The 17940-nt window shown below is 39.2% G+C and overlaps 1 long non-coding RNA gene across 2 annotated transcripts; it reads right to left on the minus strand.

Moving 5' to 3' along the window:
• Window positions 1-4136: 4136 nt before the first annotated feature.
• LOC129757256 (uncharacterized) lies at window positions 4137-5728 on the minus strand. 2 transcript variants are annotated; one of them, XR_008739658.1, is made up of 4 exons: window positions 5280-5728; window positions 4923-5213; window positions 4726-4862; window positions 4137-4268 (listed from the first exon to the last, which is right to left on the minus strand). It is a non-coding gene; the product is annotated as an uncharacterized LOC129757256 (long non-coding RNA). The 2 variants fall into 2 exon arrangements; XR_008739659.1 differs by having other exon boundaries at window positions 5276-5728.
• Between the last annotated feature and the right edge of the window lie 12212 nt (window positions 5729-17940).

Here is a 17940-nt window from a genome sequence, read left to right on the forward strand (position 1 = left end):
GGTGGTCAGTTCGAGCTTCGAACTTTGATTTTGGTATATTGACAGCAGCCCAAAATCAAGAACGCCAGTCGAACTTTGTTTTGATGCACTGCCGTTCTTATTTTTGGGTTGTTTTGATTCTGAGTGCAGTCAGGAGCTTTTACTTTTAGAACAAGCTAGTTTGGTATGAATAAAGCTCAAATCTGAAGCAATTGCTCGACCAATCTCCTAGCAATTGCTTTATTTTCTAAGCATGCTCGGTAGCAGACTTTTCCAATAAAAAATTCTTTAACAACGTCATGAATTTATCAAATTAGCAATATTTCACTTCAAAACAATTCAAAAAAGGCATTTTCAACATGGATTTGGACATGGAAAGTCGAAGTGATAACCCAACTTTTTTCATATTTCTGTCGTTGTATAAAATCATTCGTCTAAGATGAAAATAAACAAATCAATTAGTAAATATTTCAAATTAAAAAAAAAATCCGTCCATCGTGGAAGAAGTCCCAATTGGCTCAAAGTTAGAAGTAAATTGTAATAATTTAAAACATTATACAGATCTCTCATTTTTATATAATTTTTTTTTATAATTCTAAGATTTAAAAAAAATTCTAAATTAAAAGCGGGCCTATTGCCTGTTATTTTAAACATCGGATTATCCCGATCCAAATACATGTGGGAGAGCTTATGATAAATATTAAAGTTAGGCCATTTTTTGTTTGACAATATTCGAATATGTATGTATTCATTTTTCTTTAAACATCAACATACAAGCACGCATTAACAAAAAAAAATCCGGTCGTTCTCACACCCACCACCCGCTTCGTCGACTTCAAGGCTACTCTAGCCGTACTTTTCAATTTTCTGACCGTCTTCTTTAAGAAAACTTCAGATTCTGCTGGTTGGATAGCTCTATTTTTCGAAGCAAAAGCTATGTTCTAAGACTTTAGTACACATCCGCTAAGCAAATGTTTATTCATACCAAACTAAGCAAATGCTTTGGACTTTTGCTTTGATTGATTTCGAGCTAAGTAAAAGCTACCGAAGCAATTGCTAAACCTTATTCATACCACTAATTATTCTATTTAACATTCGTGTTTCATAGGCATCGTAGTTTTGGGTCCAGTACCACGGTTTCGTTGGGAAATTCTCGACAAATTCGTAGAATTTTAGTCCTTTATTGTCTTCTAGAGCTAATCGTCTATACCAAGTGTTAACATCATTCATCAATCCGTTTTTTATTCGAAGTGCCATGTCGTGCCATAATATTTTGTTTGTTAATATAGCTTCACTTGTAGTTCCTTCTTTGGCGAGTTCGTCAGCCTGTTCGTTTCCTTTAATTCCTACATGGGCTGGAATCCATTGTAGGACTGTGCCGGTTTTAGACAAACAATCACAAATTTCAGATGTTAGTTTATTTTTTTTTTTTTTTTTTTTATTTACAACTAGTTTATTAAAGGCCTTTTACTTTTACAAAGTTTAAATGTGCCGAGGGTCTTTGTATCACTGGTTAGTAGGGAGGGGGGCCGTAATAGTCGCGGCGACTCAACAGTTAAAAAAAAAAAAACAAAATTTTAATAAGGGAAAAGGAAGGGGTTTGTAGGGTTTATTCTTCGATATCAGTGTTCCATTAGGGTCCGGTGGTGGCCTCCTGTAGCTGTGGTTTCGGTAGCTACGGTTTGGTATCGGTTTCCGATCTTCTGGCCAGCCTTCTTCATGAATGTGTCGAACCCGTTGGATGAGAGGTGGTACTAATAAATAAACAAAACAGACATTAAATGGAGAACACACAAGGGGAGAGTTTACGTGGGTAAGCGGACTAAACGACCGAGTCAGACAGCTTGAGATATTTGTAAATTGGGAACAAATATCCAAAATCTAAGTTTGCCAAAATGTCTCGAATTGGAACACCAGGTAATCTACCTCGGGCCCTAAGGGTATCCAGTAGCCAAGCCCTCGTTTGATCATACCTTTCACACGTCCATACAACATGATCGATGTCGTGGTAGCCATCCCCACAAACGCAAACATTGGTTGCAGCGAGATTAATACGAAACAAGTGCGCGTCAAGCCGGCAGTGACTTGACATGAGCCGAGAAATCACGCGAATGAAGTCGCGACTCAAGTTAAAATGCTTGAACCATGCCTTCGTCGGAACCTTAGGGATAATCGTATGGAGCCAACGTCCCTTTGTGCCATTATCCCAGCTAGACTGCCAAGCGTTAATCGCTAAAGTGCGAGGTATTGAAAAATATTCATTGTAAGTTATTATCCTCTCAAAGATTTCACCTCGTAACGCGCCCACCTTAGCCAATGAGTCCGCCTTCTCATTGCCTTGTATAAGACAATGAGACGGGATCCAAGCTAAGGTAATCCTATACGAATTTTCGATCAAAGCGCCCAATATCCCTGAAATTTCCAGCAAAAAATGGGAAGAGCGCTTCATCAGTTTCATCGATCGAATCGCCTCAACGGAGCTGAGACTATCCGAATAGATGAAATAGTGGTCTACGGGCAGTGTGCGAATGTGTTCCAAGGTGCAGTAAATAGCGGCTAGCTCAGCAGTGTAAATGGAGCATGGCTCTCGAAGCTTGAACGAAGCTTCAAAGCCCTCATTGTACACTGCGAAGCCAGTCGCGTTGTCGATTCTAGAACCATCAGTAAAGAACATTTTCATAGGATCAATTTCACGTACTTTTGAAGCAAAGATTGAAGGAATGATGTTGGGTCGGACATGATCTGGTATTCCACGGATGTCAGCGGTCATGGACAGATCGAATTTTATCAAGGAACTGCTAATTGGGTAAAAGTGACTCGTGTCCGAATTTAATAAAGAAGGATTTATTTCTAATTGACTTAAAGTTTTATAATTATTTACATATTTTACTTGCGGATTAATATTCATAAGCCTTTCCAAATTTTCTATCACCAAAGGATTCATAGTTTCACTTCGAATTAGGAAACGTAGCGATAAATCGAAGAACCGATTTTTCAACGGCATTATTCCCGCCAGTACTTCGAGACACATCGTATGTGTCGACTGCATACTACCCATGGCAATACGCAAACAACGATACTGTATTCGTTCTAGTTTAATCAAGTGGGTATCCGCGGCTGACCCAAAGCAAAAGCTTCCGTATTCTATGACCGACAGTATCGTTGTTTGGTATAACCTGATGAGGTCCTGTGGATGAGCACCCCACCAGGTTCCAGTAATCGTTCGAAGAAAATTGATTCTCTTTTGGCATTTTTGTGTCAAGTACCTAATATGTTTTCCCCAGAGGCATTTAGAGTCGAACCAGACACCCAAATATTTAAAACTAAGAGATTGAGTTAGAGTTCTACCCATCATAAGGAGCTCTATTTGAGGAGGGGAATGCTTCCTTGAAAAAACTACTAACTCGGTTTTACTAGGCGAAAACTCGATACCTAGATTCCTGGCCCAATGTGATAAGTTATTTAGAGTTTCTTGCAAAGGAGGTTTTATTTGAGTGTCTGTTTTACCTGTGATATGAAGATGTTAGTTGATCCATCTCATTTTTATCTTTGCAGGCATCGAGGAACCAGCAGGCCGACTGGGAATCGGTCAGAACTACTGTCGGATATCTTGGAAGATTTTCAATTTCTTGGGTTGCTAGCCAAATAGCAATCAGTTCAGCGGTCATGATAGTGCAACATTCTTCTAGTCTCATACTTATTCTTAGATCAGATTGGGCTTCAAAGATACCAATGCCACAGGAAGTTTCAGACCTTGAAGCATCTGTGTAAATTTGTCTCCAGTCGATGTAGTTTGTATTAATCATTTGCATTGAGATTTGAAGCATGGTTGAGGAGGTCATCTTTCGTTTCTGTATACACACAAAATTTCTGAGGCCGAAAATTAGCAAAATTTTGCTCAAATTTGACCAGCTAAGTTTTTAGCAATCAATTTAGCAAAAAAAATTACTGGAATTTAAGCAAAATAGTCCAAAGTGTCCGGACTAAATTTTTACTTATTTTTCAGCAATAAAAAATATTGTTTGCTGAAATTTTAGCAATAATTTTTTTTATCCCAAAAATTACTAGAATTTTAGTTATTTTTCAAGCCCTCGTTTCTTTTGGTTTGTGATATTAATGTTTAAATAAAAAATTCTAATATTTTGTTATCTTTTTATTCTCCACCATTTTACTCCGCTCAATTCTTCATCGTGTCAACCAGGTTCATCCACCGACCGAATAATAAATAAGGGGTTAACCAGCTTGCTCGATAACTGACCCGCTTTAATGGTTTGCATTCGGTGATAAATCTGAAAAATTAAATCATTTTATTCATTTATATGCATGAACTTTTTTTTATGTTTTTTTATTTCTGATCAGCTGGAATTTTAACATAGATACTTAAAATTCAAATCGAAAGCAGATTGAAATTACATTTTCTGATTTCAAATTAAGTTTGGAGATTGAGAATGAGGCACCTATTTAATTTATCAGATAGCAATTTTAGATTCAGTTTTCAGAGTTCAGAGTAAGAGTTGGAATAAAAATGCCTTTATTCAATTTAATGCCTTCTTTCAGAACATGAAGAAATTAGAATTCTTTTTAAAATTTCGAATGCTTTTTTAACACACAGATTAAGTTAAACAGTTTATAAAAACAATAACAAAAGTAAGTCACTTGGGGATAAGGAATGAAATTTTGTAAATATGCAAAAAAATCCGATTTCGGAATACTATTTCAGAAATGAATAATTAAACAAAATTTTACCTGCTAATCGATGTCTTATATAAGAATCTTAGGAGATTAACAAAATTCACGGTCCTCCCCCTCTTATTCAACGATTTTTTGATTGGAGATACTTTTTCCCACTGGTTGCGGTCAGTTACAACTTCCCGGATGCCTTTCTGAAAAAAGAAAATAATTAGAGAATTTTGCATAAATTGCTAAAGAAGTAAAAAAAATACATCATTTGGTAGTGCTCGTTCCAGAACCATCTTCATACAAGTTTTTGTTCTGCGAGTTGCACAAGGTTTGTCCCAATCGACATAATAACCAAAAGAGCAGCTCTGGTCAAATTCAAATTTTTGGCCCTACTTTGCTGGCAACGAGAACGGGCCAGCGATTACGTCATCAATGCTCACACCTTCAGTCTCGAGTTATTCAACTTCCGACTGCCAACCTTTAGACAACCGTTGTGAGTTTTCAGAAGCCTGTGATGTGCCATCGGAATGGCCATTAACTTTCTTCGTCCTCAGCTAAAATAAAATTTTGTTTTAAGTTAAATAGGTTTAAATTTTGTTTAGTTTAAATTACCCACTTACCGAGCAAACTCAGGTAGAATGTTCTGCCCTATAAATTGATTCGCTTCCGTGAACAGTAGCAACGTTGCCGGAACTAAAGCGCTGGTTGATCAATCGAGCAGCCCCCATCCAGCGGAGGAATTCGATGTATAGGTTCAACTCTTTCGTGTTTCGCGCCACGCCAGCTGTGTTATGGGCTCTTCCGCGGGCGGTCACCACAACTAAATAGTTGGCCGGCACCCACAGGAAGTTTTTATCAACACCCGTCCAGATGGAATTCCGGAGCAGCCTGGGATGAACGCACCGGGAACACCAAACAGAACCACAGCAATTCCACCCGCACGCACAGATCAGCAATGTTGACATCGTTGGTTGGTGCGAGTTCTGGAACAAGTTAATCAATGGAATTTTATCTTCCTCCAACAAAATTCGTGAAAGAAAAACAAAACTTTTATTTTTCCTCGCTTCGAAATTGCGACCGACTGGACGACATGCAGAAAAAAAAACGACTGCGGTTTAAGTACAGACTATTGTTCGAGTCCATGCTAATATAATTGCTCAATTTGGTAGCAAAGGGTTTTTTTTACTCAAATTGAGCAAAAGCCATGACAATTTGAGAAAATGCTAACTGAGCAGTAAATTATTTTTTTTGCTAACGGAAAGTAACGGCTCATTTTTGCTAAGTGGAGCCTCGAAAGTTTTGTGTGTAGGGATTCCTTCGACTTGGATGCGAATGTCGATTTTTTCACAAGCTTTTGTTCTCAAAATGCCATATGTCTTTTGAAGAGATTCCTTATTTTCCATGTATGTCCATTCTAGGTAAGTATAAAGCTTTTTTTCCTTCCTGTTTTCTGTGTTGAGTTCTATAAGTTGTTCGCTAACTGCATCACCCAGTTGAAGATGTTTCGCTATTCGCTTCTGGGTGTGATAGTTTCTTTTTAAGTGCAACGGAATTTCATTGCTTAGGGCGGCCAAAGTATTGATTGGTGTGCTTCTGCTACAACCTGTTGCGATCCTTTGACACTGTCTGTTAGCTACTTCCAGTTTTCCTTGATTTGTCTGGGACATGTTTCCATAGATTGATGATGCATACGAAAAGAAACTTCCGTACAGCGCTTTGTGGAACATTACCATGACTCTTGGCGTTGCTCCTTTCTTAATACTGCCTATAATCTTGAGCATGTTTTGTCGTTCAGTTATCTTTTGTTTTAGTGATTGAGCATGTGTTCCATATTTTAAATTTTTATCTAAATATACTCCAAGATATTTATAATTACGAACCGTTTCCAACAGTGTGTTTTCTATTGTAATTTCAACGTCGACGTTTTGATTGTTGAAAAGAATTACCTTCGTTTTCGCTTGGTTAATTTTTAGATTAAGTTTTTTGCTTATACTTATGAAATTATCTACTGCGCTCTGTGCTTTATGTATTACCTCTTGTTTAGACGATCCAGATACAATTTTGAGGAAGTCGTCTGCAAATTGCAATGTAGTCTCTCCTTCAGTGCTTTCGTGTAATCCTACTGTATAAATATTAAATAAAGTAGGTGAGAGCACGTCTCCTTGTGGTAGTCCTGTGCTAACTCTAGACTCGACTAAGCCTTGTTCTGTTTGTATGACGATTTTCCTGTCTTTTGGGAAATTTTGGATCCATTTTACTGTATCGTTCGGGAACTCCAATTTAATCATTATTTCGACCAGTGTATCCACTCTAACAGTGTCGAATGCGGAACTGAAGTCGAAAAATATTCCAATACTCAATTCATTATTACGCTTAGCCTTCATTAATACATTAGTGGCATACTCTAAACAGCTTTCTGTTGATTTCTTCGATTGAAATCCGAATGATAGTTTTGGCAAAATGTTTTTTTCTGAGATGTGGCCTTTCACTACTTCTAGTACTGCGTGGTTGATTGATTTAGTCAAGGTGGGCAAAAGGGCTATTTCATTCGTCTCGTATCGCTCATAGTGAACAGTCGCGTTTCGAGATTTCGTCCAATATATCCGGGTGTTTCGTTCCGTTCGGGCGTTTAATACGGTGTTTTGTACCGCGCTATACGTTTTTCTGCCAAAGGCAGACCCCAGCTCGCCAAAGTGGTGCTATTATAGTGTTGGTCGACAAAAAAAAAAGGTTTTTTTCTGGCTAGCTGACTGCCCTCAACTGGTCACCACGAGGGCCGCCGCCATTGTTTGACTCATCATCATCATCAATCTGGTCGTTCTTGCTCGAGCCGAGACTTGACGTGGCAGCCATCTTCGAAGAAGGACCACGTGGTTGGGATCACCACTGAAGGAGCCAATCAAAACAAAAATCAAGTTTGTTATACTTTTCTTACTTTTCTCTATTTCTAATTCTATTTTTTCTCTATTATATATTTCGATCAAATTGAGCTTCGCTTTTATTTTCATGAAATATGAGCGAAGGCGGGGGGTCGGACCCGCCAGAGGTGGATGGTGAGCAAATCATCTATGAGGATGAGGAGCATCTGGAGGATTCAGCTGTAGCTGGTTCTTCGAATGCTCATCCTTCTCCGCCAGTTGATATTGCTACTCCATCTGCAGCTGCGGGAAAAACAACCCGACTCCGAGTTTATCCTGATAATTCATCCTCTTCTGGGCCGGGGGTGGTTTTCATCCGGCCCAAAACTAACGGAAAACCATTAAATTTAGTGCAGATCACGAAAGATCTGGCTAGGTGGCCCTCCGTTACCAGTGTTTCCAAAGTACGTCCGAACAAATTGCGCGTTGTTGTGGCCGACCGGAAGGCCGCAAACGGAATTCTTGCCAGTAATTTTTTTAATTTAGAGTATTGTAGTGAACTTTATCAAATTCTTTGGTTATCGAACACAAGCTAGCTTCAAACAGCCGTTCGAGTGAAAAGCCGTTAACAGAATGACGTTCAGTTGAGAATTCTTCACTCTCTTGGGATTACACGAGCAAAGAGTTTCTCTCTTTCGTTCAGTTATATACTAACTAGAATCTATATATCGTGACTCAAAACAGGTTTGTTCAATTGCTCAATCTTTACATTTAGAACAAATAAGTTTGTTCATTTTTATTGCATTCCGTTATTCCCTACATTGCCCTTCTCCTGTACACTCTATTTCAATAAATTTTAATCTTGAGGTTGAAAGTGTAGTTTTCTTTTTTTTTTTTTTTAAGTTTGATACTCAATAATTAATTTTCTACTAACGTTCGCATTTTGTTAATAATTATCGGTTTAACGCTCATTATATCCGTAATATCCTAGGTTATGGGCAAATCATCATGCATCAAGTTGGAAATTTCCATATCGAAAATCTTCAAATGCGCTCAAAGGATTTTAAAACTGTTGATGTCCTATATAGCTTCTCCGAATTTTCCAGAACGAAGTCGCCTAAATTATCAAGGTCTATTCTCCGGATCTTCCAGGAACCTGTTTGACAAAACGGTAAAATTTTCGCTGTAACATTTTTTTTTTCGGATCCTCTGAGCTCAAGTCACGGATTAAAAAAAAATCGTAGAAGTACTTAGATTCTTTGGATCTTCCGGAACCAAGTTGATCAAGAGTATAAAATACGGTTGATGTCACTAAGTCATTTAAAGAGCTTGTTTGCGTAAACCAAATGAAGATTTTCGGTGTCATATACCTTCTCCGGATGTATCGAAACTAAGTCGGGAATATCTCGAAAGACTTCGCCTCACGTTAGTCTCCGTATCTTCCGTTACCAAATTGATTTTGATAGCTTTTCTGGAACAAATCAGCTTAAAATAATTCAAGACAAAGTCCCTTAAATTGCATCGATTTACCTTTAAATGGATGTTCAAAGAGTCCAGACGTTTGGTTCAACAAAGCATTTCCGGATCTTCCGGTATCAAGTCAAGTATGTAGCGTTAATCCTATACCTCGCTTTGATAATCTAAATCTTCTGAAACTATATCGTTCAATAGCAATCTGATTTTTGCGTCACTTAGAGCAAGTTCACTGGTTGAGATGGAGATAGAAATTTCGAAGGTTTACAACACATCACAACACATTTGCCGTACACCGGTGTTGGGAAAATCTGATATTCGAACAGTTTCGCGCTGCAAAATTTGTATCGTATAACACTTTTTGGCCGAGGGTGATAGAAAAACACGATGTTTTGCAACACCGAACCGAGTGATACAGTCGGCGTTGCAATACCGTATTCGTGCATGAAACGCTTCGGTGCTGCCATCTTTCTTATGCTCAAAACCTCAGTTGAGGGGAAAATAAAGGAAATTGACCAATTTCAGGATTTTAACATGAAGTGATATTTTCTTTTGTAAACAATTCTCTTATCACTTAAATTGATACGAATTACAAAGAAGTTAATCAACTCTTTAAAACCTGCAGCCAATTTTTGTCATGCCCTTGCCAATTAAATTGGCTATCATATATTTCGAGGCGCAGAGATGCCAGAAAGCTGGGTAAATAAATTTTGTTTGTTTGAGCGGTTTCGGGAGTAGGAATTTCATTTTTTTATTTGAAAAATGTTCTTCCGTCGGAATGACCGGTTTGAACGCCGCCTTTAATGGCCCATCATCTTTAGAAAACGGAACCCTCGCTGTTAATTCGTCGAGTGTCAATCATATCAAACGCAAATTATTTTATAATTAAACCTCATATTCCAAATTTTAGGTTGTGCTGCCGGAATGCACCAAATTTGGCTTCCGGTGGATTGGATCACTGATCTCTTTGTTGAAACAAGGTCAGGAACGGTTCTGATATCGGAACGTTCCACAGGTGGGATCTGGTTGGATTTTCAGAGAAGGAACAAGAAATGAAACGGACGACCAATATAAGTTTGTATTAACAGTTACCAAACAAAAACACTTAATTTAAATTATATGCAAACCTTTAAATTCGAAGAGTCCATCAAAGACCAAATTCACTTTCATTTGTGCTCTACTTGCCCATACAATTTCGAGAATTTTACTCATAGCATTGGAAGAACGTTACAATACCACTACCATATAATAACGTAGGTCAGGCAAATAGAAATTTTGATGCAGCATTTTTTACGTTTCGACAGAAAATTAGCACTTTTTCAAAAGATTTGTAAGCGTTTATGAAAAAAAAATCGTGCCGGAACCAAACAAAATCAACAAAGCTGTTGTTTCATAAATGAGACATGCTCAGTTAAGTGAAACTTGTATACTTATCCAATGCAAAACTCTCTCAACAACTTAGAAAAAGTTTTAAGAATGGTATTAGCACTACTATTTCAATAAAGTGAATTTGATTTCAATTTTTAAACGATCAATTCGAAATAGGAAAAATAGTAAAAATACTGAACAGCAAATGCACTTGGCAAAATCAAAATTCCTACCACTTTTTCCCAACACCATTGGACTTGCTCTTAGGTTCTTTGGTGTTCCACGTGACTAAGTCCACAAAAAAATATTTCAAATATTCGTTTTATTATTTGTTCTACGAGTCTTCCGGTTTCAAAAGTTGCTCAAAAAAAAGTTCTAAATAGATGGTGTCGCTTATGTTCTCATAAAAATTCAAGCTAAGAATGCAATGAAAATTCTTCACCGCGCTCCGGTAATCTGGATCTTCCGTATCCGATTTGAGCGATTTGCTAAACATAGAATCAGATTTTGGCATTACTTTCTTCGCATAATCCAAATTTCAATTTTTTTTTGCATCTGTATTTTTGGCTATCTGAATCTTCCGGAACTAATAAGTCGATCAAAAGGTTTCTTGAAACATATTTTCATTAAAATGTCGTGATATTTTGAGGCATATGGTTTTTCCAGATCTTGCGATCCTTAGTCAGAAATGTATACTATAATTCTCGGTACCTTGCGAAATTGAATTGGTACGGATTCAAAAAATTGAATTACGGATCTTCCGGAACTAAGTCAGGATCAAATCGGCCATTCTTCCTATTAATTTGGTTCTCCGGGTTTTCTGGAACCGAATCACTCAAGAGATAAAAAGATTTTGACATAACTTAGGTTCTCCGGATCTTCCGGAACCAAGTGAGAATTAAACAGACAATTCTTCACATCACTTTGGTTCTCCGGATCTTCCGGAACCAAATCTTCCGTAATCAAAAGATAAAAGATTTCTGCGTCACTTAGGTTCTCCGGATCTTCCGGAACCAAATAGCAAAAATAGTAAATTTATTGCTGCATTTTGGTTCTCCGGATCTTCCGGAACCCAGTCGCTCTAAGAACAGAAGATAGTTGGCGTCACTTTGGTTCTCCGGATTATCCGGAACCAAGTCGCTCAATATCCGAAGATCTTGGAACCAATCTTATACGGGACCAAGAATTTGCTGAAAAAAAGTCAAGTTAGTTTTTGTTTTTAACTATAATAATCACGTAGGCTTTACTGCGCCATTGTAGTGAACTTTATCAAATTCTTTGGTTATCGAACACAAGCTAGCTTCAAACAGCCGTTCGAGTGAAAAGCCGTTAACAGAATGACGTTCAGTTGAGAATTCTTCACTCTCTTGGGATTACACGAGCAAAGAGTTTCTCTCTTTCGTTCAGTTATATACTAACTAGAATCTATATATCGTGACTCAAAACAGGTTTGTTCAATTGCTCAATCTTTACATTTAGAACAAATAAGTTTGTTCATTTTTATTGCATTCCGTTATTCCCTACAAGTATCAGCTCTATATTCCATCTCGAGACGTAGAGATCGAGGGTGTGATCACCGAATCGAGTTTGGAGGCTGAATACGTTAAGTCTCACGGCGTAGGTAAGTTCAAGAGCCTTGATTCGACTTCGGTCGGAATCTTGGATTGTCGCCAACTCATGACTGCCTCCGTCGTTGATGGCGTTACCAAGTATTCGCCTTCAGCCTCGATTCGGGTTACATTTGCAGGAACAGCCCTCCCTCATTACGTCTTGATTGACGGAATTTTAAGGCTTCCAGTACGCCTTTATGTGCCTCGCCCAATGCAATGCAAGAATTGCATCAAGTTGGGGCATACTGCTTCGCATTGCTGCAACAAGAAGCGATGCTTGCATTGTGGGGAGAATCATGGGGAAGGAGCATGCTCAGCAGTTGAGCAAAAATGCGTCTATTGCGGGGGCTCACCCCATGATATCTCCTCCTGCGAGGCATTTCAGGCAAGCTGGGATAAACAGAGGCGCTCTTTAAAAGAACGCTCCAAGCGTTCTTATGCCGCCATATTAAAGAGCGCCTCTCCACCGGTCCAACCTCAGACCTGTAACATTTTTTCTGTGCTGTCAGTTGACAATGAAGACACAGATACGGCTGATGAAGTTCAGCCAGTCTTCGTTGCAGGAGGCTCTCGGAAGCGAACAAAGGCGCCTTCTCCGAAAATACCAGCTAAAATAGCTACGGTTGTCTCTTCAAATAGAAACGAGAAAAAGTCGACTGCTGCTGAAAAGGAAAAACAAGTTCCTCCAGGTTTCCGCGGAAATGTACCACTGCAGAATAAACCAACAGCTGCGGGAGCTTCGCAAACCCAAACCCCAAACGTGATGCCAGAATCAACGACTCAGTCTGGGCTCTTTAAGTTGACTGACATTTTGAACGGATTTTTTTCGTGTTTTAATGTATCAGAACCCGTGAAAGACATTGTATTTGCAATGCTTCCTGTATTAAAGACATTTTTAAAGCAATTGATGCAAACTTGGCCCCTCCTTTCAGTGTTTGTATCTCTCGATGGCTAATTTACGCCGAGAGGTCGGAGATATCACTGTACTACAGTGGAATTGTCGTAGTCTTATTCCAAAATTGGATTCATTGAATTATTTACTTCATAAAACAAACTGTGATATCTTTGCATTGTCCGAAACTTGGCTATCTTCTCAATCTAACATCTCATTCCACAATTTTAATATTATCCGTCTGGATCGTGACGATTCTTATGGAGGGGTGCTTTTGGGGATCAATAAGTGCCACTCTTTTTATAGAATTCACCTTCCTTTATCAGGCGGAATTGAAGCTGTTGCATGTCATACAACAATAAGAGGTAAGGACTTATGTGTTGTCAGTTTGTACTGGCCTCAGAGAGTTGCAGTGGATCGAAATCACCTAGAGGACCTGTGCTCAGTGCTCCCTGAGCCAAGGTTGATCCTGGGTGACTTCAATTCACATGGAACTGTCTGGGGAGAACAAATTGACGATAGTCGTTCTACTCTTATCTATGACATTTGCGACAGTTTCAATTTAACAGTATTGAACACGGGTGAAAAAACACGGGTACCTAAACCTCCTGCAAGACAAAGTGCAATTGACCTCTCACTCTGCTCAAATTCACTATCATTTGATTGCCAGTGGAAGGTAGTCCATGATCCGAATGGTAGTGATCACTTACCTATCGAAATTACTATCACCAATGGGGTCAGCTCTTCGAACACAATAAATATGACATATGACCTTACAAGACACATCGACTGGAAAAAGTACTCGGACACAATTAAAACCGCCATCGACTCTATGCACGTTTTACCTCCTTTGGAGGAGTACCACTTTCTTTCTTGTCTGATACACGATAGTGCAGTTGACGCTCAAACAAAACCCATCCCAGAATCATCTATTCATCGAAGGCCTCCTAATCCATGGTGGGACCCTCAGTGTTCTAAGCTTTATAAGGACAAATCAACAGCATTTAAAGAATTTCGAAAACATGGAACTCTTGTCCATTTTGAAGCTTACGTTTCCCTTGAAAATCAGTTTAAAAAGTTAACCAAGGGGAAGAAAAAGGCGTATTGGAGGAATTTTGTTAGTGGGTTATCGCGTGAAACATCCTTAAGTACTTTGTGGAAAGTGGCACGAAGCATGCGTAATCGATCATCTACAAATGAAAGTGAGGAATATTCACATAGGTGGATATTTAAATTCGCACGGAAAGTCTGTCCAGATTCTACACCTGTGCAAAAAATAATCCGGAATGTGCCTCCTGATAGGTCTGATAGTGGTCTAGACTCAAGCTTTTCGATGGTCGAATTCTCACTTGCCCTCCTCTCTTGCAACAATTCAGCTCCGGGAATTGATGAAATCAAATTTAACTTGTTGAAAAACCTTCCGGATGCTGCAAAATTTCGCTTGTTAAATTTATTTAACCAATTCTTGGAGCATAACATTGTTCCCCAAGATTGGAGACAAGTGAGAGTCATTGCTATCCAAAAGCCCGGAAAACCAGCGTCTGATCCCAACTCTTACCGTCCAATAGCGATGTTGTCTTGTATACGCAAATTGATGGAGAAAATGATATTGTTTCGTTTGGACAAATGGGTAGAAACAAATGGTCTCCTTTCAGATACTCAATTTGGGTTTCGAAGGGGCAAAGGGACAAACGATTGCCTTGCTTTGCTGTCTTCAGAGATACAAATGGCGTACGCAAAACGTGAGCAAATGGCTTCAGTGTTTCTAGACATAAAGGGAGCTTTTGATGCAGTCTCAATAGAGGTTTTGTCAGACAAGTTGCACTCCCGGGGTCTGCCTCCTCTATTGAACAACATCTTATACAGCTTACTTTGTGAGAAACATTTGAACTTTGCTCACGGAGATTTTGCAGTTAGAAGAACATCTTACATGGGCCTCCCACAGGGTTCATGTTTGAGTCCACTTTTGTACAACTTTTATGTGAGTGACATCGACAGCTGCCTCTCTGAAGGCTGCACTCTAAGACAACTTGCAGATGACGGAGTAGTGTCTGTCACAGGATCTACTGAGTCTCATCTGCACAGGCCTTTACAAGATACTTTAGACAGATTGTATTCCTGGGCTTTGGGGCTTGGGATTGAGTTTTCCCCTCAGAAAACGGAAATGGTTGTTTTCTCTAAGAAACGTAGACCTGCTCAACCTAAGCTTCAACTTCTAGGCAGAACGATCACTCAATCGAGGAGTTTCAAGTATCTTGGGGTTTGGTTTGATTCCAAGTGTACCTGGAGAGCCCACATTGAGTATCTGAAAGGAAAATGCCAACAAAGAATCAATTTTCTCCGATCAATTACTGGCACCTGGTGGGGAGCCCATCCAGAAGATCTTATCAAATTGTATCGAACAACTATTCTATCCGTTATGGAATATGGTAGCTTCTGTTTCCAGTCAGCTGCCAAAACTCACCTCATCAAACTAGAGCGTATCCAATACCGTTGTCTCCGTATCGCTTTGGGCTGTATGCCCTCAACACACAACATGAGTCTTGAAGTTTTGGCAGGAATACTCCCTTTGAAAGATCGATTCAATTTACTATCACTTCGGTTCCTCATCAGGTGTGAGGTCATGAACCCATTGGTGATTGTAAATTTCGAAAGGTTACTTGAGCAAAATGTTCAAACCAGATTTATGTCTATATACCATATCCTCATGTCAATGCAGGTAAACCCTTCTTCGTATTCTCCAACTCGTGTTTGTAGCCCAGACTACGATCATTCTTCTGTCCAGTTTGATTTGTCTATGCAGCAGGAAATTCGTGGAATCCCGGATCCGCATCGTCCTCTTCTGATTCCAAGAATTTTCGAAGCTAAATATAGACACGTCGATGCTGATAAAATGTACTTTACCGATGGATCACTTATAGAGGAAACAACAGGATTTGGAGTGTTCAACGAAATATCCAGCGCATCTCACAGTCTCCAGTCACCATGCTCTGTATATGTTGCAGAGTTAGCAGCTATTCACTGGGCTTTGAATAGTATCGCCACACGTCCTATTGAACACTACTATATTATAACTGATAGTCTCAGCTCTGTTGAAGCAATCCGCTCTATAAAACCAGGAAAATTCACGCCGTACTTCCTCGAAATGATACGAGATATATTGACCACTCTATCAAGACGTTGCTTTTCTATCACCTTTATCTGGGTCCCCTCACATTGCTCAATAGCAGGCAATGAGAGGGCAGATTCCCTTGCAAAAGTGGGTGCGATGGAAGGCAACATTTACCAGCGTGAAATCGTATTCAACGAATTTTACTTCTTGGCTCGAAGAAACTCTCTTGTCAACTGGCAGCGTAGATGGGACGAGGATGAGTTGGGTCGGTGGTTCCACTCGATTATCCCAAAGGTAAGCCTTAAACCCTGGTTTAATAGATTGAACCTGACTCGGGATTTTATTCGTATATTTTCCCGTCTCATGTCCAATCATTATTCCATGAATGCGGTACTCTATCGTTTAAATATTGCTGGCAGCAATTTATGCGGATGTGGTCTAGGTTACCATGACATCGAGCATATTGTTTGGTCGTGTGAGGACCACCTATTCGCCAGAGCGAACTTTATAGATTCCCTTCGGGCCCGAGGAAAACCACCCGACGTTCCAGTGAGGGATGTATTAGGTATGATGGACTTGGACTATATGTTCGAGATATACCTTTTCCTAAAAGCTATCGATCTTCAACTATAATTCTCTTTATTTTCATATTTCCCTTTCTATCTTTCTTTTTCTTCAAAAAAAAAAAAAAGTGAACTAGATCTAAGTACACAATTGTAATCAAACAAAACGAGTTTGGCTCCTTAAAGCCTAAAGGTATGAGCCGTTTCAAATAAATAATTTACAAAAAAAAAAAAAAATCTAGCGTTATCATGATTATTCCACTCCTGTTTGTTGCGATTAAATTCATAGCTGTTTCGCTCCCTACTGTTATCACGTTCTCGACTCCTGCTTCGAACCCGATATCCGGAATTAGAATCACGACCACGACCCTCAAGACGACGATCATAGCCATCTCTTCGACCCAAACGATGTCTTATGGAAAGAATATTCGCAGACGCTAAACCGCTATTCTCGCTAATGATTTTAGCTCGCTGTCCAGCAAGTTCGCTGTTCACAATCATTCGTTCTACTGTTTCTAAGCTAATATCATCTTCCATCAAAATTTTATATTGTAATTCCTTTTCTCTCATCCCGAAAACTAACCGGTCACGAATAGCTTCGTCTTTAAATTCTTTAAAGTTGCAATTTTCAGCTAAGAGCTTTACTGCTGTAGGGTCTAGATAGGTGCTATACCTTTAATAGAACTTATGTCTTATCCCTTGCTTGTGAAGTGTCCTACCCCTGTACTGGAGGCGAGGAGGGGAGAGGTTTAGCGGATGGAAGAGAGCGCAGTTGATGCAAGTTTCTAGGTCGGAAGAATAAAGTTAATTCTGTGCTGTAAGTAAGTGTAAAATCCATTCTGTTGGTTCCGAAACATCCCCCACAATTTTGGCGACGAGGATTAACAATGGTAAGTGTGAATTCAGGCAAAATTATGGGTAATTGCTTGGAAAATTTAATTCACGATGCAAGGATGATTTGGACAAAATGGCGGAGACATGCATGGGTTTTCTGGAATGAGAGCATGTAGTGATAGAGACTGCACGACGAACTTGACGAAAGGGGGAGAGCAAGAAAAGAACAGTGCTCAATCGATGCTGCCGCTGAGGTGTCAATGGGAATGTATCCATTCGGAGAGCTATGTTGTGCGAGCTGTTAAATTGATAAACAAAGACGGATATGTTGTGTTTATTTTGAGATTGAGGTGCGTAAACCGGGAAGTGCTGATTTATTGAAACAAGGATAAATTGTTGTCGATTGCGTTTAACCAGTGAAGAAAATAGGAAAGTGGGTAAGCGATGGAATAAATTTTGCTGCTAAATAGAAAAAAAAAGAAAAAAATATGTGGGCATGTGCCTATAGCAGTTGTTATAGGAGCTGATCAGTGTGTTGATCAGGGGTCAACTGATGAGATGTACCTGTGGC

The sequence above is a fragment of the Uranotaenia lowii genome, chromosome 3, assembly GCF_029784155.1.
Source record: "Uranotaenia lowii strain MFRU-FL chromosome 3, ASM2978415v1, whole genome shotgun sequence".
NCBI classification, from domain to species: domain Eukaryota; kingdom Metazoa; phylum Arthropoda; class Insecta; order Diptera; family Culicidae; genus Uranotaenia; species Uranotaenia lowii.